We start from the raw sequence: 22,688 nt of genomic DNA on the forward strand, positions 1-22,688 counted from the left end.
CCAAGAACAAGCTCCAAAAACTAAACAGCTATATATAGCAGTTCATTCTTGGCTCTGCAGGCTGAGACTCCTCAATTGACTTAGTAGCCCTGAGAGCAGCTGGCACTGGTTCTCATTCTTCCCACTGCCTCCTCCAAATGAAACAAACCCACAGCTATGAGCTTTGCTTTTCTGACTGCTCCCTGTCCGTGGGTCTGTTTGTGGGGCAGGCAGAGCAAAGAGTTGCAGAGCTCCCAGAAGTAGACTTCCGAGGTTTGCACTTCCTGTAAGAGGAGCAGCAGACACATTCACAGCCCATCAACTGACAGTTCCTCCTCTACCCTTTGTCCACTCAAGCCTAAGAGATGCCATGAAGGAACTAAGAAAGAGAGAAGAGTTGACAGTTGAGGGGCACAACTACCAGTTCCTCTCTTTGGACTGCTGTCCCAGGTAGTCACTTGGAAGCTGTGTGCCTTTGAGCCATTCAGCTATAAGCTCTTACCCTCTGTCACCCATATAAATCCACTGGGGGGAGGAGGGAGAAAGAAGAATGTCTTTCGGGAACAACCACACGAATTTGACCCTCTCCCTGTGAGGATGCCAGAAAGAAATCATAGTACTTCACATTCTTTATTAAAACTGCCATTTTTTCTATGCCTACTACAGCTCCAGATCAGGACTCCTATTCATAAAGTCCAATAGATAGATCCTTATGTGCTGTTTGTAGCTCCACTGATCCAGACAGTACTATGCTGCTAATCAAAATTGAAAAAAAAGTGGGCAGAATTAAGGTTGTGTGGCAAATGAAGCAGCACACTAACTGTACTGTTAGTTTTTGCATATTTGTGACTTATGCAACATGACTACATTCTTTTCAGGGATATGTGGAGGAACCTTAATTAGGCATTTCTTTGTTCTCTAACAATTGAGTTTGGAGTTCTAAGTCCTACAGCCCAAAAGAATATGGGAAGAAAAAATACAAATGTGAAGCACAAGCCTTAACTCTAATTAGATTTCTGTAAGTGAACAGATACTTGAAACAACCTGATTTAGTTTTTTACACGGATCTTAATTCATCAGACCTAAAGCCAACTGGCTTTTACAACCAAAGGATCAAATTCCCCACTCTTTTCAATTCTAGGTCACTAGTGGTTGTTATAATTAAGTACAATGGAAAGACAAACTCTAAAGTCAGATTCTTAGATGTGGTTGGGTTCTGCCCACAAAGGCAAGATCAAGCCATGTTATAACATGGTCTCCCAACAAAGTTTTGCTGTTTAATCAAGCACTATTAAGTCTCCATAATCCTGTTTATACATGTCCTTAACTTTTGCTTCAAATGCTGGAACCAAGACAACATTTAAGTTTAATTATGTGAAACTTGTTTATGCACCAAATATTAATATGACTAACATGGCTTTGACTTCTTTACATTATATAACTTCAGTTGAAAGCATCACACTTACTGCTATGAATCCTGTGGCATTGCGGTTAGGAAAGGAGTTCGCTTTTCATAAAGTCCGCAGTAAGCCGTTTTGACTTTTGAACCGCCTTATATTTTTGTAGCACAAGACATGAACCAGTATACATCAGCTTTGGGTCCAGCCAAATCATCTGCAGGAATATAACCCCTCACCTGAAAGATTATGATGTAAAGGAAAAAACAAGGTTTATTTCAGACAACTGGTTCACCCTCTCTCTTCTGCTCTCACCAGTTCTCTGGACCTTACAAGGACAGTGCTACATTAAACAGTAAACACAAAATAGCAAATTTCAGAACAGAGCAAGTCTGTCAAACATCTGGATTTAACTTCCACTTCCCTTGGATTATGGAGATACTGCCTCTCCTCACAATTTCTTTTGAGACATTCCATTATGTGTCTCTCTCGAATTTTAATTTGTATTTCACTGTTAAGCATCCTATTGGATACTGTGGTAAAAAAACTATGTTCAGTTTTGATAAATGTTAATTGAACACTATGTAGCTCACTCAGCTCTTCACAGCATTCATTGTCTCAAGTTTTCTTAAAGGTGGTGACGCTGTAAGGATAGTTAGTGAACAACTCAGGGCTTGGCTACACTGGCACTTTACAGCGCTGCAACTTTCTTGCTCAGGGGTGTGAAAACACACCCCCTGAGCGCAGCAAGTTACAGCGCTGAAAAGCGCCAGTGTAAACACTGCCCCCGTGCTCCCAGCGCTGTAAGCTAATCCCCTTAGGGAGGAGGAGTACGTGAAGTGCTGGGAGAGCTCTCTCCCAGCACTGCTGCTGCGACCACACTCACACATCAAAGTGCTGCTGCGGGAGTACTCCCATGGCAGCACTGTGCAGCTGTAAGTATAGCCATACCCTCACTCTTCTCCCAGGAGACAGGGTCTCATCAAACCAGTGTTCCTCTGCAGGAGGAAATGAGTCATGGGGTACCCAAAAGCAGATACAGCACCTTGAGGATACACCCTCAATTTGCTTCAGTATTGTTTATCCAGTAATATTGCCAGGGCCAAAATATGTTCAGGACCTGAAACAGAATGAATGTCCCACTGGCATGAGGGACTGGCAAGATATGCTTTCTGCACTGGTGTTTCACAGGCCTTGGCTGCCTCTGTGTGCATCAACTTACAAACTGCATTTAATTATGATTATTGAGGGGCAATATTTGACAGTGTGTCAACAATGATGCTAGCTATTTCAAAAATACCTACATTTCTAGTGTAAGCTGTGTCTGAACATGAAATTGACTATTCATGCTACCTAGTCAGCTTCAAGTTGCTGTTTCCAGCACAAGATTAGTCTGTAGGGGCAAGTGCAATCACAGAGTGGATTCTACGAAGTGCACTCATTCCTCTCATTCTGGAGAGGAAAGCAATCTTTTATAAAGCTATTAGAAACTAAATGTTTAATCGATTAAAGACATACATGCTACAAAAAGAGAATAATATGCTTCAAAGGATGAACAGCTGCACATCATCATTTTATACTAAAGAGAATATTTTTAATCAACTTTGTAATAAAAATGTGAACTTCACTATAAAGCTTTTCCGAGTACAAAATTCAATTTTAAGAATTTGCAACATTTCTCAAGGCACTGCATTTCCTGTACCTACCTCCCCCCCCATCACCTCTGCTTTCATACAAGTTAACTGCTTCTATAGAAATATTTTATTCCTATATGTTCAACAAGATACTTGAGTTGTTACAATACATACCACCACAACATGCCTACACACTATTGGCCTTTTAGTTTCACTTTTTCCCTCCACCCAGGAGATCCATCATTTAAACAAAATTCACCAGACTTACCATAAGGTCGTCACGTTTTCAAGTTTTATGCCCCAAAAATGGGAAAATCAAATATTTGCAAAATAAACTATTGAATGACAAAACAACTTTCTTTCCTGGATGTCAGCTGTATAAACAATGCTCCCTTAAACCACAAATGCTATCTAAATGACTGCCAAAGTACACAGTTATCTTGTTTAAGAAGTAGTATTAAAGACCATCACACCCAAAAAAAGAAAAAAGATTTTCACAGATCAGCAAAGAAGGCAGAAGATGCCTGCAGCAGAAAAGAAATGCAGGTTCTTCCACTACTAGCAATCTTTATTTAAAGAAACACTGTTAAATGCAATTCACTCATCTAGAATGATGAAGCGAAGTTTCAAGGAAATAATCTGTCCAGTGTAATTTGCATAACAGTGGCCAAGTTAAGGTCAGAATGTTTGACCAGCCCACACATGTAACTTGATATCAAGCGGTAATTTTTTTTAAATGCTTCACAAGCAATGCCTCGCTTAGCCTATAAATAGCAATTCACTGAAAGACCATAAATATAGTCTAGTCTCTAGTGTCTTATGTAGGTCAGCATGAGGCATTATTTGAACTTCCATGCTAAATTAATACAGTCAGAATGACATAAGGGGCTCTCCACTGTAAACAAAGAGAAGGAAATTAGGTCTATTGGCAGACTCAATCAACCCAGTTTCAAAAAAAGTTATATTGCCATTTACTGGAAAAGGTTCTCAACAATAATGACCACTCGTTATTCTCTACCCAGTTTTATAACAGTGCTCATCACCAAATTATCTTAATTTTTTCACACCCTCAATAGTGGAGTTGAGAACGCTCAGTCCTTGACTGATACATGCCTGGGGGTTCTCATTGTACCGAGTTCCAGACTACACTTGATTTTCTATTTTCCCAGAGCCAGCCATATAAAAAAGTATTTCTTCCCACCCTAAAATGATCCAGAGGATAATTCTTTGCAGTCTGTTGTGAGAAGACACTCAAATTTACACACACTTATGGAGATACCATCAATCCTTTGATCTAGCCAAAATGGTGCTTACCACAAAACATGCCTAGAGAAGCTGGATGAGAACACAAAGGTGGCTGTATACCACAGTTGCCATTACACTCCCAATTTACACTGGGAGCTGAACCAGATGCAGGAATTGGGGAACAGCCTCACAGCTGCTCTAACCTACACCTTGCTGTAAAAATAGTCAAGTTCCTTGAGCTAGAGTTGCCAAAGTACACCAGCACTCCGGCCATTCCTCCTTCCTGATATACCCTCTATACTGAGACCAGTGAAGTGAGCGGGGTAGGACCAATTATATGAAGATTTCCCCCACCCCTATGCAAGTGCAATCTTCAGCTCAATGCTTAGGCTAACTATACTACTGATCAGTGTTCACTGAAACAGAGCACTTAATTTAAAAACTGAAATGCTAAATATTTTTAAGGCTGTTTTCAGTAATAAGAAGTTAGGAGAAAACTTGAAAACTGGTTCTACAACTGTCATTTGGACTGGCTTTTATTTAATTTTTTAGGTTTTACGTGCAGAATTGACAGTCAGTAGGCTCTAATTGTCCCTCTTTATGCATGGGAAAACAAACTGACAAAGCATTAACAATTTACATCTAAGTTTCCCTCTCGGCCATTTGCCCAGCCTCCTTTTGCCAAACTTTGGAATGTTACAAGTGGCTGTGCCTATTGCAGTAGTCAAACCAAACGTATTTGGTTTTCAACTGCAAGACTGTTTGGTCAAGAAGTTCCCTCCTCGTCATGCAAAGACCTCAATTTGCATAATTTGCTCAGCTCACTTCACAGGCATCACCCGGACAAAACAGCAGCAGCAATTCAGGGGAGAAGGATATTGCTGCCTCTTAGAAGTGCCAGAACTTTTGGAGCAGGTGACTCATAATTGCCACAGCTACTAACATCATTCTCCAGCATTATTTATTATGGATTACAGTGGAGGACTCTTATCTTTTACTCACATAAGGATGTGACATGCCTCAATTGCATCAATACAATAAGCCATTGGCTCGGTGAATTTTGACTTGGACTCTTGGGCTATGTAGATGTATCACTTCATGAGTAATAAAGGCCAAGAATGCAGTCTAGACAGTTTTTTCCCTCTCTTCTCTGTGGTAGAGCCCCTAAGCAACACTGCTCTCCCTTTTTGAAGGCCTTCAACTCCAGACAATAAAGCAGGTGTCAGGTCCAACCTTAAACTCTTACTGCTTCTCTTTCTGCAAGTCCACTCCCTTTGCTTTACCAGTCTCTTAGTTTCCACCTCAGGGACTTGGCTATGTCTGGCTGTTTTGCCAAATGACATCCTCTCCTCAGGGTACTTTACTCAGGCACCTTGTTGTCTACTTAGGCCACTTTCCAGGCTCTTGGAATGGCTTTTTCCAAAGCCAATCCCAGAACTCCTTGGACTAGAGAGACCCAGGGCTCCTATCTCTTTCTAGTTTCACTCTCAGAACAGGAGACCGAACTCCTTTCCCTGATCTCCCACATGCCAAGAAAAAGGAAGCTGAATAGACAGCATCCCTTCCAAGTAATTTTTTTTGCCATCCTTTAACACCCAGGCTTCCCTCTGGTTGACAAGTCAGTGTGCCTTCTGCAAAAACTGCAGAGTCGATCTGTGGATGGAATGGTATGAGCAATGGCAGTATCATATAAAGAATCTGAGCATTTTTACCACTATGATTTAGCCGTACTCATAACTGATTAGATTATGGTGATAAAAATGCCCAATTTCTTCCACTGTTCCTGAAAACTGAGTTGCAAAGTATAGTGAAGTGAATTATATCTCCTACCATTCTTAGTGCAGGCAAGGTCTTGTTAAATGCATAAAATGTATATCACCACAAAACGTGTAACAGTGCCCGTGCAGAATAGAGTTTAAATATCATTCAGAGAGCAATTGCACAAGTTCTCCTTGGGCTCTTCACAGAGCAGAGCCAATAAATCTAACAAGTTATGCTATTTCCAATAAGCTGAATTTCTTTTAATATTTGAGACTTGACTGGGGTTAAGTACCCTTTTTAAGTCTAGAATTTGTCTGCCAGGTTATACTTTTCCACATTCAAGTACAGTAGTAGTTTTACAGGAACAGTAAGAGGTTAAGTGACTCACCTAGCGGAAGGACAGACAATATGATTGTTGGGTTCTGATTCCTAGTACCCCTTGCGCTAACCACTAACCAAAAACAAAATTCAACAGGAAGTCTCAACCTTGTTATTTGCTGTTGGTTTTACGAGAATGGCTAGAGACTTGAGTTTTTTTGATAAATGAAGTCCAAGTCAGTTACTCAAACTTTCCCTTTTAAATTTAAGAATGCTGGGGGGGGAGGGAGGAGAAATTAATGGCAGCTGGAAAAGGCATGGTAAGGAGGAGAATGGTACCTTGGGAAATTCTAGGTTGAAATGGGGAAGAAGAGAATTGTTGAAGCAGGAGATGTAGTAGGCTAGTAGGTGGGTGAGGAATGCAGAAGTAGAAGCAGAGAGGATCTGGTAGATGGAAGGACCATGTGTGGCTGCAGGCCAGCCAGTAGGCTACACACAGAATGCATATAACTGAACAAGCAACAGGAGCTGCAGCTACCTGTCAGCTGGGAGCAGGAGGATGAGGCTGCAGAGCATGCTGTAGCATGGCAGGAGAGCTGCAGTTCTCAGACATGAAGGCGTTCCCAACATGGCATTAAAAAGGATTAAAGGTTAAAACTTTCTAGCATAATCATTAATGCTAAACATCACTTGGTCACAGGTTTTGTCAGCAGATTGCTAGGAAACAGCAACAGAACTGCAGCAGCCATAGAGACACTAACAGCATTCAATATCAAATATTTAGAACAATGACAGGTACTTACCTCAAAACATGTTAGAAATGTTAGTAAATATTCATTTAGCTACATAAATCCTTTTCAGTAAGCAGGTGTGACAGGTTCCATAACAGATAGAGAACTTGTGCTGCATTAGCCAGCATTCCTCCCCACCCCCACTCTTGGTTTCCTGTCCTTTTACCTCCATTTGAGAGGTCAGACATTCCCTTATCTCCCACACACACCCTCATCCAAGCCTTTATTTAAAATTTTATGACTGAATTCTAATTTCTCTCTTCTCATGTTATATCTTCCCTCCCCATCTACAATCCAATGCTGATGGATCATACTCAACAATCGGAGCTCTCTCTTAGTGTAAGCTGTTAACATAGTGATCTTTTACACAAACTTCCTGGATCAGACTGCGAAACAAAAACCATATTCTTCATAATTCAGTCATTATGTCTAAGCAGTATTAAACATGGATGATGTATCTCATGCTGCTCTAAAAGCTAGTACATATTCCTTACTTCTGAGCAATCTATCTTTCCATCTAAAATAGCAAAGGAACTCTCCATAAAATATACAGCTTTTGCAATGTATATCAATCATCCCTCCAGAACAGTAATATGATTCAGCTATGAAGATCAGCAACCCATTCTCCAGCTTCCAACTTCTCAGTCAGTAGTCTACTAAGTTCAAGCAAAAACTCTACATCAACTATATCACATCCTAACTCTTTTTCGCTGAGCACAACCAGCTACCCTGATATGTACATTTTCCTTCCCTGACTTTTGCCCAAAAGATGCCCCATACTGCAGTCTGCTATTGACTCTAATCGGTTTGTGTCATAATTAGAAACTGCTGTCCATGGACATTCTATCACAATAGCATATTGTAATAATTTAGAGATTATACTGGCTCCTCATTAAACAGCTGATTTTAAAATGTCTCATTACCCGTTATACGGCACTCAAATTTTACTTTAATGGTCTTGTGAATTTTTACCAAACAATATAATCTAAAGTTTGCCTGACTTATTTTTGTGGATAGAGATTTTGTGTTACAGTCTTTTGTAAAGCTCTTCATAGAAGTCATCATATAATTTTCACTAAAGCCTTGCTGAAAGATGAATTTACATTTGACAAACTACTGAAGCCACTGAACACAGCTGCTTTTGACTATATGCTCTTGACTTGTTTTAGCTTTGGCAAAATAAACTTGACAGTTTTAAGAACTTCAGGATCTATACACTCACAAGAACACGAACGTAACCCATCTTGAAATGCTCAATTTTTTAATCTATTAATAGGGTAGAGTTGTGTAATGCTTGTTTCATTAAATTTTGTTCATCTTAAATGACTTTTTAATGTGTCCTACATAAAAACAAAAACACTAAAAACAAAGACAAGAAGAACATTTTTCTGGAATCAATCAAGTTAAAAAACACAAGCTAAATCTGAAGTTGACATCTGAGCAAAGTTCAGTTGAATTTTTAAATAGTTAAAGTAACATTGAGACTGGGTAAATATACCAGCTTGCACTCTCATAGAAAGATTCACCAATTAGTTTACTGTAAGACAGAACCTGCCAAAACTTCAAAAATAAGATTTTGATTAAAACTGCTTTAAAATAATATAGAAAATACATGACAAGAAATGCTGGAATTTCACAGGATGAGAAGAATACTGCAATTGGCAAAATGAGGGCAGCATTCAACTATTCAATGGAGGCTTCTCAAGGTACTCAGCCTAAGATATACTGATATATGTGGACAGGAACCCAAAGAAAAACACTGTACTCAACCTCCAGTAGAACCTAATGCTGTATGAACTTTTAGAAAAGCAATGTTCCAAGCTTCAAGCTACCCTAGGAAAAAGACTCCAGGCTGACATTATGTGGGAAGGACCCACACTGTTGAAACACGCACACCCATTTGGCCCTGACCCGACACACACCAACTATTCTAGCAATAGGCCACTCCTAAGTAGAGTGCCAATCATGCCACTCTGCTCTTGACTCACTGTACTCTTAGATACTGCAGCAGATAGAATTATTTACTCCTGGGGGAAATTCTGCACCACTACATAATGCAAAATTTGTGCAGAATTAATGTTCTGTGCATAATTTCCTTTTGCCCCTGCAGAATTGGTGCTGCAGAGCTACTACCCCACTAGGGTAGTTGCGACTGTCTGGACTGGGGGTGCACTCCATGGCTGGGCTCTGGGAGGTGGGGTGCAGGTGTCTGGGCCAGGGAGGGGACCAGCTGGGCTTTGGAAAGGGAGGGTGCAGGGCCAGGAGAGGGCAGAGAAACAGGAACTGGGTTGCATGAAGGGCTTCTTCAACCCTACTCCTGGGGAAATCTTTTTTGTTGTTATCTGTATGGTTACAGACATAGCTGCTGACAAGTATTTTGAAATAAAATTACCAAAATAATTGAAACTGGCATGATTATATAGTGTTATTTTGACAAAATATGCTGTATTTTGAAATATTGTGCACAGAATTTTTAATTTTTTGGTGCAGAATTCCCTCAGGAGTAAGAATTACAATTCTGAAACTCCTGTAGTATGCAAGTATGAGGAGATGAAATACTTGAATGGCAAGTTTTGTTTTTGGTTAAATTAGATTTTTAGTTAAGGTTTGTGGAGTTTTATTGAAATATTGGTTTTGTACTGCATAAATATTCAATAGCTGACCATTCCATAATTTTAAAGTTTGTGTTTAATAGCATAGTGAAAATGGTGTTTGGAAAGTCAAGTAAGCCGTAGATTTTCCTCAGTGGATAACATCTTTCTAGAGAGCTGGCTAAAGTGAGGTGAAATAACGTTCATGTTACCTTTACCTTCTAGAGGTGAATATTTAGACTAGAATTTTCAGAGGAGCCTAATAGAGTTAGGCACCAAACTCCTATTGGCTTTTATTAAGTCCTTTAAAAATCCCAACCTTAATGCCATTATTTGTATTACCATAGCACCTAAGATCCCTATGGGCCAGGAAGAGCACATTCTGCTAGGGACCATACAATTAGACCAAGAAGATCATCGCTGCCCCAAGGTGTTTACAGTCTAAGTAAAAATTCCTAGCACCGCCCAGCACCCATACATTATCCTACAGTTATTTTATCTTGTGTATTATGGCATCATCCAGAAGCTCCTGATCAGGACTGGGGTCCCATTAATAGCTACTGTACACACAATGCTACTATAACCTTGCACTATATAGGTACTGTGTTCCAAAATCCATTCCAGTCCTACATTCTCTCTTATCCCACCCACCCCTACACACAAAAGAAATACTTATTCCACCTCACTCACCTCATCTGCAGGCATGTAGCGCATTAAGAGCATGATTTGCCCCTAAACACACACACAAAATAAAGTTGTTTGGGCAAATAGGTAAGTCAGGGAAACCTTGTAAAAATGGCTATTGATAAATGCTGATTGAGTATAAGACCTTGCATCATTCAGCCAAAAGAGAATGCAAGTCTTTTATTAAGAAAAATATTGCAAGAAAATAAGAAAGAGCGAGAAAAGAAAAATCCTTTCTGATCAGCTTGCTAATGAAAAGCTGATTTACACTTAGGACTAAATGATTATTAAGACTCTCCACTGGTAAAATGTATTTCCGGTAGAGTACTGAGTCTTGGTGTGTATAAGTGAAGCATTACTGGTATTTCTTCTAATTAAATATACCTGGTATTGATATTATAGGCTAAGAATTCACTGTTCTACGAACTGACTTTTTAATCCTTTTTTCTTCACTCACTGACTACACTTATTTTCTGCCCTGGTAAATCAATATTTTTAATAAGTGTTTAACTTATTCCAGCAATGTGGCTGAGGCGCAACTTAACATTTGGAACCCCAGAAAGAGAGTCATAAGGAAGTGAATCAGTGGGGTTCTACAAATGACATAACAGGCTACCACTGTTCTGTTTAGTTGTGCCAATCAGATTAGATAAGGCAGAGAGATAAGAGCAGACATTTCCTTTCTGTAGTTTCTAATTAAAGAATAAGTATGTTACAAAACATTCTTATATTGTGCAATTTTTCTTTGAAACCTTTATATGTTTTCTAGCTTTGCTGTTATATGCTTTAATCTTGTTCTAAAATATCTAAAATAAACAAGAGAAACTTGATCTAAATACAAATTCTACCCTTGTCTGATACACCTATAAAGACCAAGTCAATTTTTTTGGCCCAAGAGATTTGGATAAAGTAGTACGCATAGCCTTCATTTTAAGAGTATTAAAATAGCTAGGAGCTGATCAGTGCAATTACTGAGATACTTAGCCTGTGCAACCCTGGTGAACACTGAACTAAAACACCAAGTGGAAAGAGAGGGCCAACAGTGATTTAGCAGCTTGTATCTATGTTGGGAACCTTTATGTCTCCGTTTAATTTCTGTATGCCTCAAATATACAAGTGGATACTAAGGCCTGGTCTACACGAGTAAGTTTTACGTACATGGCCATGTCAGGATGATTCCCCCACCACCACCACTCCAAACCAGCAAAGCTCTACAGCAAAAGCCCTATTGTAGGCACAGTTGTACCAGCAAAAATGTCCTTTTGCCACTATAGCTTATTTTATGCCACTTGAGGAATTGGTATACACCAGTGGAGTTGTGTCTCCAGTAGGGAGTTAGTATGGATATACCAATAGAGCTGTCCTGATTAGAAGTACAATTTTGTCATGGTAAAATCAGTCAAAATGCATGGAGCAGTCATGGTAAAAATGCACAAAAAATTAGGGTTCGGTCAGGGCACGACTAAAGTCCAAGCCCTGCTGTGGGGAGCTGAAGCCTGAGCCAAAGTCATGGGGATCTATTAAAGTCACAGAATCTGTGACCAAATCGTTTCCTTAATCCATACCAATAAACCTATGTTACAAAGACTGAGGGCAGGATAAACATACTTTTCCACTAGGTGCTACATTGCAAGGTCCTTTAAATTGACAAGAAGAAAACAATTCATAGGCAACTGTGTTGTTTTGTTTTTTTATTTGCCAACCAATCACAGAGACTAGCATTACATTAAATGCTACTCTGTTTCATTACAGCTGGAGCATGGTAGTATCTGCTGTAATTATGTAAAACAATGTCCCTTAAATCCCTCTCCCCCACATTATTACATGCTCAGTTTCATGAGAAAATACACGACAGCCTTTTGGGCTGAATTTTCCATGTTCGGACTCTTGTATTTACTGACAATTTTTATTTTAATTATGTAACCCGTAACACGGCTGATAAAACACACTTGATGTAATGGAAACAAATTTTACACAAGTATTTCCTGATATATGGCAGCCTTTATTATTTCCAGGTTTTCTGTTGGTGGAGGACCACTCAAGACATTTTTATACTGGCTTCTTTTAGGGGAGTTGTTTTAGGGATTTTATTTATATATAGACATTTCACTGTATCTATTACCATTGTATCTAAGTGCTGCACTTGGTAATTAAAAAAAAACACAATGAGATCTGTCTAGAACAGTCGTTCTCAAACTGTGGATCAGGACCCCAAAGTGGGTCAGGACCCTGTTTTAATGGGGTTATCAGGGCTGGCATTAGACTTGCTGGGGCCTGGGGCCAAAGCCGAAAGCCGAGGGTTACACCTCAGATTACAGGCCCCCCGCCTTGGGCTGAAGACCTTGAGCTTCGGCTTTGGACTCCCCCCCCCACACACACACCAAGGAGGTGGGGCTCAGGTGGGCAAGCTCAGGCTTCAGTCCCTGCTCCTGGGGTTGTGTAGTAATTTGTGTTATCAGAAATGGGGTTGCGGTGAAATGTAGTTTGAGAACCCCTGGGCTAGAAGGGTAAGGCAATTCACCATCCTACTCAGGTTTAACTGTTGGCCGCTACTTTTGAACCACATGGCCCTTAATGTCTACTAGTTCCTTCCATCGTACTCCTTCCTTAGTCATGTTTTAACTTATCATAATCCTGATCTCTGAAGTACTCTCTTCACCTAAGCAGGAAAACCAAGAGGGTTTAAGTAAGAGAGGAAGACAAAGGGAGAAAGAAGAGACAAGAGTTTAACAAACAGGAAGTGCAGCAAGATTCAGAATACTGACCTTTGGACGGACTACCAAAATTCTGTTTGTGTAAAAAATTTCCATCACCATATAATTTCATATTGGGTGTAGGTGTGTGAATGATTCCCAATCATTTTCCCCAATGAAAGACCTCATTACTTGTATTAAAGTTATTCAGTGATATGATACATTCCTCCATTAAAAATATACCTATACACACACACACCCACACCCAATAATTCCAAACTAACAAGACTTGAGACAGGTACTACACCTCATATTCTAGTTACTAAAACAGACTTTTAAAGAAGGTATGACAAACATGAAATTTTAAAGGTCACATCTGTCAAATCTTGAAAAAACTCAAAATCAAGAGGAGTTAAGGGAAATACATTTTTTTCTCTAAAGAGTGGTAGCTTTTAAGTATATTTAATCCATCTTAAAAGTGTTGCACAATTATTTGTCCTACCTTAAATAGATACCATACAGCAGGGATCAGCAACCTTTAGCATGCAGCTCGTCAGGTAAGCCCCCTGGCGGGCTGGGCTGGTTTGTTTGCCTGCTGCATCCACAGGTTTGGTGGATCGCTGCTTTCACTGGCCAATGGGGGCTGCAAGAAGCAGTGCGGGCCGAGGCATGTGCTGACTACTGCTTCCTGCCGCCCTCATTGGCCTGGAGCAGCGAACAGCTGCCAGTGGGAGCCACAATCGGCCAAACCTGTGAAAGCAGCAGGTAAACAAACTGACCCAGCCCGCTGGGGGCTTACCCTGGCGAGCCACGTGCCGATCCCTGACATACAGAATTAACTGCACATATGACTAGTAATAAGACCTAGTTGTTATAATGCCTAGAACTAAGGCATATCACTTAAAAATAGAGATTGAGGAAGATCTCCCAAATTCACGATCATTTATTTTCATTGGCTTTAAAAAAAAGCCATATATTGTGCTGTAATACTGAGAAGAAAAAACACCATACCCATTTGTTACAAAAAGCCATTCTGAAAAATAAACATTGCTTATTAAGACAAAGTACAATAAAGAAACCTTTGCCAAAAAGGTTAGTGGTGACAATTATAATGTACAGCAATTAAAGCATACATGAAACAAGGAATCAGTGCCCTAGCAGTGAGTACGCCCCATGACATGTGCCCCCTTGGCACTGATTTAATTGATAACCGTATTAAAAAAACTCTTGGATCACAAAATCGTGGAACTAGAGATGGAAAGAAATTGTCTAGTCCATCCTTCTGCCTATGCAGAATTGTTCCTATTATGCAGTTACAAAAGTCCTGTCCAGTTCCTCTTAAATAGGCTACACTATTCCACAGACTAATGATTCTCCCTGTCAGTAACCTTCCTTTCCCCAGCCCCAAATTGCTGAAATATTCAGCCTGAATTATTCCTTATTTTCATAATATTACTGCTATATCCCTTGGACTGTGTTTCCTCACCTCAAGGGGGCACATGTCATGGGGCGTACTCACTGCTAGGGCACTGATTCCTTGTTTCATGTATAAGGCCAAGAGGTACTGGGAGTTGCAGGGGACAGCCCAGGGGTAGGTCAAGGCAGCAGGTCCAAACCCAACCTTGCCAGTGATGAGTAGGCTGATACTGCAGTCTGCCCCAGGGCACAGGAGTAGACAATGACTGGCAGTAGCCACATACCGAGGGGAGGTGGGGATAGAGGGTGGGGGTTTCCCTGGAGAGGGGAGACCTTGAGAGAAAGGAGTTACTGCCAGGGAGGCAGCACCCCACGGAAAAGGGAACCGGGTCCAGGGAGGGACACCGGGGTGGGGGTGGGGGGCGCAGAGAACAGGCAGATCACTGGCCTGCAGAGGGCGCTCCAGAGCTGAATCAAGCTAATTCCCAGAAGTTATCAGCAGGAGGCACCACAGGCGTGAGTCCACTTATCTACAGGCATTGTAAGACAATAAAATCGTTAAGTTGTCTTCACAAATATACTTACTCAATCACATGCCTCTGCATTTCAACTTAGGAATATTTTATTCTTTACAGCCATGACAACATCCAAATTGGTATCCCTCTGATATAAGCTACCATACTGGCATTTAAATCTAACAAAACAAAAGACTAGTATACTACGGATACTTTTGTGTTTATGTTGAGGATAGTTGCAAGCACATATTCCTGCATCAGATAAGACAATACTTCTGAAACAAATCCATATGAACAACAAACAACAGTTTGAAATTAATTGGCAGAGAGTAGTTACTGTAGTAAGGACAAGAAATCTGACAATAGCAAATCTGAAGCCGTTTCCCATATCCTTCAACCAGTTTTTCTCCATCTGGGCACATTAAACTAGTCCTGAAGGGAAATGGGCAAAACAGCATGGCTGGGAAAGCTACATGACATAAAATCAACTCTTATCTCCCTGATGCAAATCATCTTCTGCTGTCACAGGTTGCTTCTTGAAAGGCACCCACATTCCCTCATCCCTCTCTGCTGGCCAGCTCAGGGAACTCCCCAATCGTCATCCTCAATTTCATGTCCCTGCTCACAACACTCAAGTTCAATCATCGGCCTCACCAGTTGATACTTCTGCACCTACCATGAGCAGCATGGTGCCTTCTGTTGAGCTGAAGCAATGAGGAGGAGAGTAGCAAACCACAGTTAACACAAGAAACAGGAAAAAAAAGATGACAAGCAAGAAAGGGGCAGAAAGGGATGTTGGGGGAAGATTGTGGCAACTGTTCTGTAGCCATAACACAAGAATATGTGGTGGCAGGGGAGTTGCCATCCAAACTAAGGGCTGGTCTACGCTACAGGGGAAAATGGATCTTAGGGCTTGTCTACATCACAAAGTTGCAGCGCTGGTGAGGGAGTTACAGCGCTGCAACTTAGGAGGTGTACACATCTGCAGGGCATCACCAGCGCTGCAACTCCCTGTTTGCAGCGCTGGCCGTACTCCCGTTTTGTCTCGGGTGTAGAGGATCCAGCGCTGGTGATCCAGCGCTGGTAATCAAGTGTAGACACTTACCAGCGCTTTTCTTGACCTCCGTGGAATAAGCAGGTATCCCAGCATACCTGAGGAAGCCTCTGGTAATCAAGCTGGTCTCCTTCCCCGGTTTGCTCTCGCGTTCCCGGAATCTCCGTGCAAGCAGGTCTCCTTCCCTGCGGTTTGCAGGGGGGTTCGGGGAACGCGAGAGCAAACCGCGGCAAAGCTGGTCTCCTTCCCCGGTTTGCTCTCGCGTTCCCCGAACCTCCGTGCAAGCAGGTCTCCTTCCCTGCGGTTTGCACGGGGGTTCGGGGAACGCGAGAGCAAACCGCGGCAAAGCTGGTCTCCTTCCCCGGTTTGCTCTCGCGTTCCCCGAACAAGCAGGTCTCCTTCCCTGCAGTTTGCAGGGGGGTTCGGGGAACGCGAGAGCAAACCGCGGCAAAGCTGGTCTCCTTCCCCGGTTTGCTCTCGCATTCCCCGAACCTCCGTGCAAGCAGGTCTCCTTCCCTGCGGTTTGCAGGGGGGTTCGGGGAACGCGAGAGCAAACCACGGCAAAGCTGGTCTCCTTCCCCGGTTTGCTCTCGCGTTCCCCGAACAAGCAGGTCTCCTTCCCTGCAGTTTGCAGGGGGGTTCGGGGAACGCGAGAGCAAACCGCGGCAAAGCTGGTCTCCTTCCCCCGTTTGCTCTTGCGTTCCCCGAACCCCCCTTGAAGCCGCCCAACAGCGCTGCAGTATGGCCACATCTAACACCACTTGCAGCGCTGGTTGCTGTAAGTGTGGCCACTCTGCAGCGCTGGCCCTATACAGCTGTACTAATACAGCTGTAACAACCAGCGCTGCAAAATTTTAGATATAGACATACCCTTAGATACACAACTTCAGCTACGTGAATAACGTAGCTGAAGTCGAAGTATCTAAGATCGAATTACTCACCATCCTCACAGCGCGGGATCGATGTCCACGGCTCCCCCGTCGATTCCACAACTCCGTTCGGGTTGGTGGAGTTACGGAATCGATGTAAGTGTGTTCGGGGATCAATATATCGCGTCTTATCTAGATGCGATATATCGATCCCCAAGCAATCGATTGCTACCCGCCGATACAGCAGGTAGTGAAGACAACACAGAAGTGTTGGGAATCATTGCCCCAGTCCCTAAGGTATAGGCCACATGTCACTGATTACCTCTGACATACTCAAGAAACAGCAACTACAGCTCTAAAAGAAAGCCAGAGCAGCCTGGCAAGCAGCCACTAGTTAGAAGAAAAAGAAGGAACTAAGTAAGGCCATGTCTACATCTAAAATTTTGCAGCGCTGGTTGTTACAGCTGTATTAGTACAGCTGTATAGGGCCAGCGCTGCAGAGTGGCCACACTTACAGCAACCAGCGCTGCAAGTGGTGTTAGATGTGGCCACACTGCAGCGCTGTTGGGCGGCTTCAAGGGGGGTTCCGGGACGAGAGAGCAAACCGGGAAAGGAAACCAGCTTCCCCGCGGTTTGCTCTCTCGGTCCCGGAGCCAGCCAGCAAACCGCAGGGAAGGAGACCTGCTTGCTCGGGGTTCCGGGACCGAGAGAGCAAACCGGGAACGCCGCGGTTTGCTCTCTCGGTCCCGGAGCCAGCCAGCAAACCGCAGGGAAGGAGACCTGCTTGCTCGGGGTTCCGGGACCGAGAGAGCAAACCGGGAACGCCGCGGTTTGCTCTCTCGGTCCCGGAGCCAGCCAGCAAACCGCAGGGAAGGAGACCTGCTTGCTCGGGGTTCCGGGACCAAGAGAGCAAACCGCGGCGAAGCTGGTTTCCTTTCCCGGTTTGCTCTCTCGGTCCCGGAACCCCGAGCAAGCAGGTCTCCTTCCCTGCGGTTTGCTGGCTGGCTCCGGGACCGAGAGAGCAAACCGCGGCGTTCCCGGTTTGCTCTCTCGGTCCCGGAACCCCGAGCAAGCAGGTCTCCTTCCCTGCGGTTTGCTGGGTGGCTCCGGGACCGTGAGAGCAAACCGGGAAAGGAAACCAGCTTGATTACCAGAGGCTTCCTCCTTCCACGGAGGTCAAGAAAAGCGCTGGTAACTGTCTACATTGGATTACCAGCGCTGGATCACCAGCGCTGGATCCTCTACACCCGAGACAAAACGGGAGTACGGCCAGCGCTGCAAACAGGGAGTTGCAGCGCTGGTGGTGCCCTGCAGATGTGTACACCTTCAAAGTTGCAGCGCTGTAACTCCCTCACCAGCGCTGCAACTTTCTGATGTAGACAAGCCCTAATACAACACTTGCTAATGTTTAACCATTCAAGAAGTTTTATTTCAACATTGTTATTTACAAACATTTGAATAAAGCAAATATGACTTAAGTAGCTCCTAACCCTAGCAAGATTTTCCTCATCATTCGGCTATTTCATCAACTATGATTTATGACTGTTCTGGTTTCCATGAAGTTTTTTAATATAAAATTTCTGTTCCATGTTTGCCAGACAGTTTACAAAATGCTATTTAAGTAAGTTATTTACCACAGTTTGGGGATATATATTTAGAAGTAGAAATATCTGGATCTTGAAAGCGACTCAGACTTTAAGATCAGAAGGGACCATTATGTGCCACTGAACTCAACACACTGATTTGCAGATAAATATAAAACACTAATAGTGTACCTTTAAAAAAAAAAAGTTGTCTGAAGTTCTGCTAACTATTGATCCAAGATCACTGTGACTGGAAAAGAACTCAAGGAAAATAATCAAAACTGTGCACTTCATTTTGTGCATCTAACAGCACTCTGTAGTCAGTTACACTGTTTCCCCTTTCCAATCAGATTCCCTGTTGCAACTTTTCAGATTCAGGACAAGGTGACATGACTAAACTAAACTGGCAAAAAGACTGAGGGACACAAACAGCTTCTGAAACTCTACTTTTAATTCTAGATTTGACATTGACTATCCTTTTAAGACTGGCTGTAACTATTCAAAGTAAGTGGGAACAAAGAATTTGCACTTCTATGTTAAATGTTACAGGCATGTTCATAGTGACCAGAAAAGAAAACCTAATATTAAAAAGCGTTGATATATTTAAAGTCTAATAGGGTAATTAAATGCATCAACAGCAAGAATGAAAGTCAAAAGAAGCAGTATTATTATAAAAAAGTCATTCCATAGATCCCAGTTAAAATAATATGCTGAATGTTGGCCACCCATAGAAATAACAGCATATTGTTACACCAGCAGGGTGCAATATATGGCACCCATGGTAGCATCTGACTTTTAAAAAGAAAAAAAAAAGTTTCTCTCATTGGAGAAAAGTCTATAAATTGACAAATCAGGTGGCTAACCACTACTCCATCAGTTCACTTGACTACGCCCTATTTCACAATAACTCCTCTGGGCTTACTGCTCAGAAATATTAGACAAAAGGAAAGAAAACTGGAGAGCTCATCCATACTGATGAGGCTTTCAACCACTAGAGGAGAAAATATAAATTAAAAAACAGAACTGGAATTTGGACAAACTTATTTCATTTCAAAGACTAATATGCTGAGTAAGGGCCCACTGAGGTAAACAGGTTTAATTGACATGATGGAAGCAAGACAAGGCAAATCATCACGTGGATGTTACAGACACACAGATATTTTCATGATAAACCAAGAGACTGAAAGATACAGTAGTTAAGGAAGGAGGTGAGCCTGGGAAATTTAAAGGGTCCACACTTCTTGTGTCAGGCACCTTTTCATTAAGCAGTAGATCTTATGAACACACAGTGTATTCAGTTATTTTGGACTGGATCAGAAACACTGCTACTTTATTACCCTTGAATTTAGTACATTGGATCAAAACTATGTTCAGATTAATCATCTTTTCATTCCTCTAAATGAATGAATATAGGAACTAAAAACGTAACCATTTGTGTTATAGTTAAAGCATTTTGTGCTTTTTGTTTATAGAGAAGGGAGAACATTGTCCCGACTTCAAGGAATATTGTTTAAGTTGTTGTACCCTGTTTAGCCAAGGGGCAATTCAATTATCACCAAGTGCCTTTGAACAACAATCATCACCTACTGGTTCAGAAGGAAGATTTGTTTATGGCTCAGCTAATAAGCCAGAAACTCTGCCTTCCTCTTACCCCACCCATTACCACAAAATAAATAAATGAATAAAACCCACACAACAACAAAAAAATGTTCAATATGAAGGAAGCCCCAGCCTAGGCCTCCCCACCACTCCTATGGCTGATCCATCCCTAGAACTGCTCAGTGCCTAAAACACACAGCAAAGTGGAAGGAACAAAGCACTGACGTCAATTACTGGAGAATTAAATCTAACAGCCAGGAGAGGAAGAGGAGGCGGCCTCATTATCAAAACCACCACCAAGAAAAACCTAACAACCTATAGTCATATTTACCCAGAGCCATATAAGTTTTATTTTCTTGAAAAGAGGGAATGCCAGCACATCTCACTAGAGATTATGTGTATGGCTACACATCCACCCAACCATGAGTGCTAGGGAGATAAGGGGGCTTGCTCATCCCCATGTATTAATCTAGACAGTATGTGGATTGATGTCTCTTTTAGCAGGTCACATCTGACATGAAAGAGTCCATCCAGAGCTGCAGGGGACAGAGGGTGAGAGAGGCAAGGAGTGGGTAGAAGTTTACAAAGAGACCAAGAGGAGGCTCCCTCCATGAAGGAGAGGTTACTAAAACCGAAAGGGCAACAGAAAGAGTTTCAAGCGGGGGAAGATAGTTGGAAAAGGCAGGTTTGGGGGCGGGGGGAGGGGAAAGGATAAAGAATAAGGGGGATGCTATGGCCCCCTCAAGGGGAAGGCGGATTCCGGGGAACTCTCACCTAGCCCATGCTCGAGGGCGGAAGGGAGGCAGATGCTTCCCCTCCCTCCGCCCAAGCCCGGGTACCTCCAGAGGAAGGAGGACACAGACCCACCGCCAGCGAACGGGCCTTGTCCAAACAGACACCCGGGAGCCCCCTCCGCCAGCCCCAGGCAGCGAGACCGAGCCAGAGCGGCCCCGCGCTCCCCCTCCTTCCCTTACCTCCGTTCGCTGCTCCGCTAGGCCCGGACCATTTCCCGGCTGCCGCCGCCGGCCCGTCGGGCGGGAGACGAGGAAGCCCAGAGAGGACTGAGGAGCCGACAGCCAGGAGGAGCAGAGGACCGAGGCGCGGCCAGGACCCGCGGGGGGGGCAGGGCCCGGAGCTAGGCACAAAGACCAGGCCCCGTAAGCGGGCTCGGGCCCCGAGATGGGGGCGCCGGGGGGAGGGAAGGCAGGACCCGGAGGGGCGGGGGCGCTCCGGGAGCGGGTCACAGGCGGTGGGAGACGACGGCGGCGGCGGCTCCCCGGGGGTCCCGCCGCTCCATTGCGGGCTGGGCTGGGCGTGCGGCCGGGTCCGGGTGCGGCCCGGCAGTGTCGGGTCCTGCTGGCTGGCTGGCTCCTCAGACAGCGACTCCAGCCCAGCTCCTCCCGCAGCCGGGCATTCGGATTACCCAGCAGACATCGCGCTCGCACAGCCCCGCCGCCGGCCACGTGACCCCCAGGCCCGGCCTGGGGACCCCACCACGTGACCCGGGCGAAGGCAACAGAGACAAGCTCCGCCTTCTCAAGGGTAGGCGCGGGATCCCGCCACGTGATAGGGGCACAGCGAAGGGGAGGAGTTGAGGCTCCCCCTGCCGGAGAAGAGGTGCCCACTTGGTGAGCTGCGACCGTCAGATGCAGTTGCCAACATTCAGTACCTAAAACTTTGAGGTTGTGCAGGCTTGGTTGCTGCCCATCCAGAACACTTTGTGCTCCTCTCCATCAGACACCAGGCAATGCAGAATGCACTGCCCCGCAACGTGAACTCTACCCCCTGGCACTGGTAACAGCCACCACTGATTGCCTCTATGTTTCAGCCAGGACTGCCCTGTCGTAAGCACGGACTAAATAAACAGGTCATTTATGGGGTATATCCCCCTGAACTGCATCCTCTGTCATCTATATGTTCCCCATCTGCCCTTCACAGAATGAGGGCTATCTGTACGGATTGATGCAGAGATTAGAGGGCAGAAGTAAGCACAGGTGATGTTCCACAGTGGAATCGTTAAGGTTGGTGACACCTGGCAGCAGTTTATGCAGAGTGGATGAAGTGCTCAAGGACAGGCCAGACATACTGTACATAGCTGCCAGACATACATACTACCCTAAATGCAACTTCTGCTTTTGTGAGGACAGTCTTGACAGTTTTTCCTACTGTACCTATGTGCTGCAACCTCACAGAACTATATAGCATCTGAAAGCATAGGGTGTTACATCAATCAAGGAAGGTTGGAGCATCACTCAATGGGGGCACAGTTAAGGTTGTAGGGCAGGGCTGGTGCATACATATCTCTATATTTACTGGATTTGAGTGGTTTAAGTATCAGTGAACTTGCTAGTGTACAAGAGTAGGAGGCAGTGCTAGTCAACCTTGACTCTATATTAGTGAAGTTTTTGGGCTGTGAATAGATGGCAATGTTAAACTGAGGAATTAACAGGATGTGAGGAATTTGTCAACATCTGTGAGATGTATTTCCTGGTCTGATGCCTGAGATTAGACTTGAAATACACTTGTGGCTGAATGACAATTTGTGACAAGTATATCAGC

At 43.5% G+C, this 22,688-nt stretch overlaps 1 protein-coding gene across 4 annotated transcripts in view; it reads right to left on the reverse strand.

Annotated features, from left to right (window-relative positions):
* AFF4 (AF4/FMR2 family member 4) overlaps window positions 1-21,357 on the reverse strand; it is a 79,804-nt gene extending 58,447 nt beyond the window's left edge. The window contains exons 1-2 of one of the 4 annotated variants that reach the window (XM_030574124.1): window positions 21,104-21,357; window positions 1,446-1,615 (exon numbers count right to left, since the gene is read on the reverse strand). The gene's annotated coding sequence lies outside the window, so the exon portion shown is untranslated. The remainder of the gene's footprint in view (window positions 1-1,445; window positions 1,616-21,103) is intronic. The other 3 variants (XM_030574121.1, XM_030574123.1, XM_030574122.1) reach the window with 3 other exon arrangements.
* Between the last annotated feature and the right edge of the window lie 1,331 nt (window positions 21,358-22,688).

Source organism: Gopherus evgoodei, chromosome 8, assembly GCF_007399415.2.
Source record: "Gopherus evgoodei ecotype Sinaloan lineage chromosome 8, rGopEvg1_v1.p, whole genome shotgun sequence".
NCBI classification, from domain to species: Eukaryota; Metazoa; Chordata; order Testudines; family Testudinidae; genus Gopherus; species Gopherus evgoodei.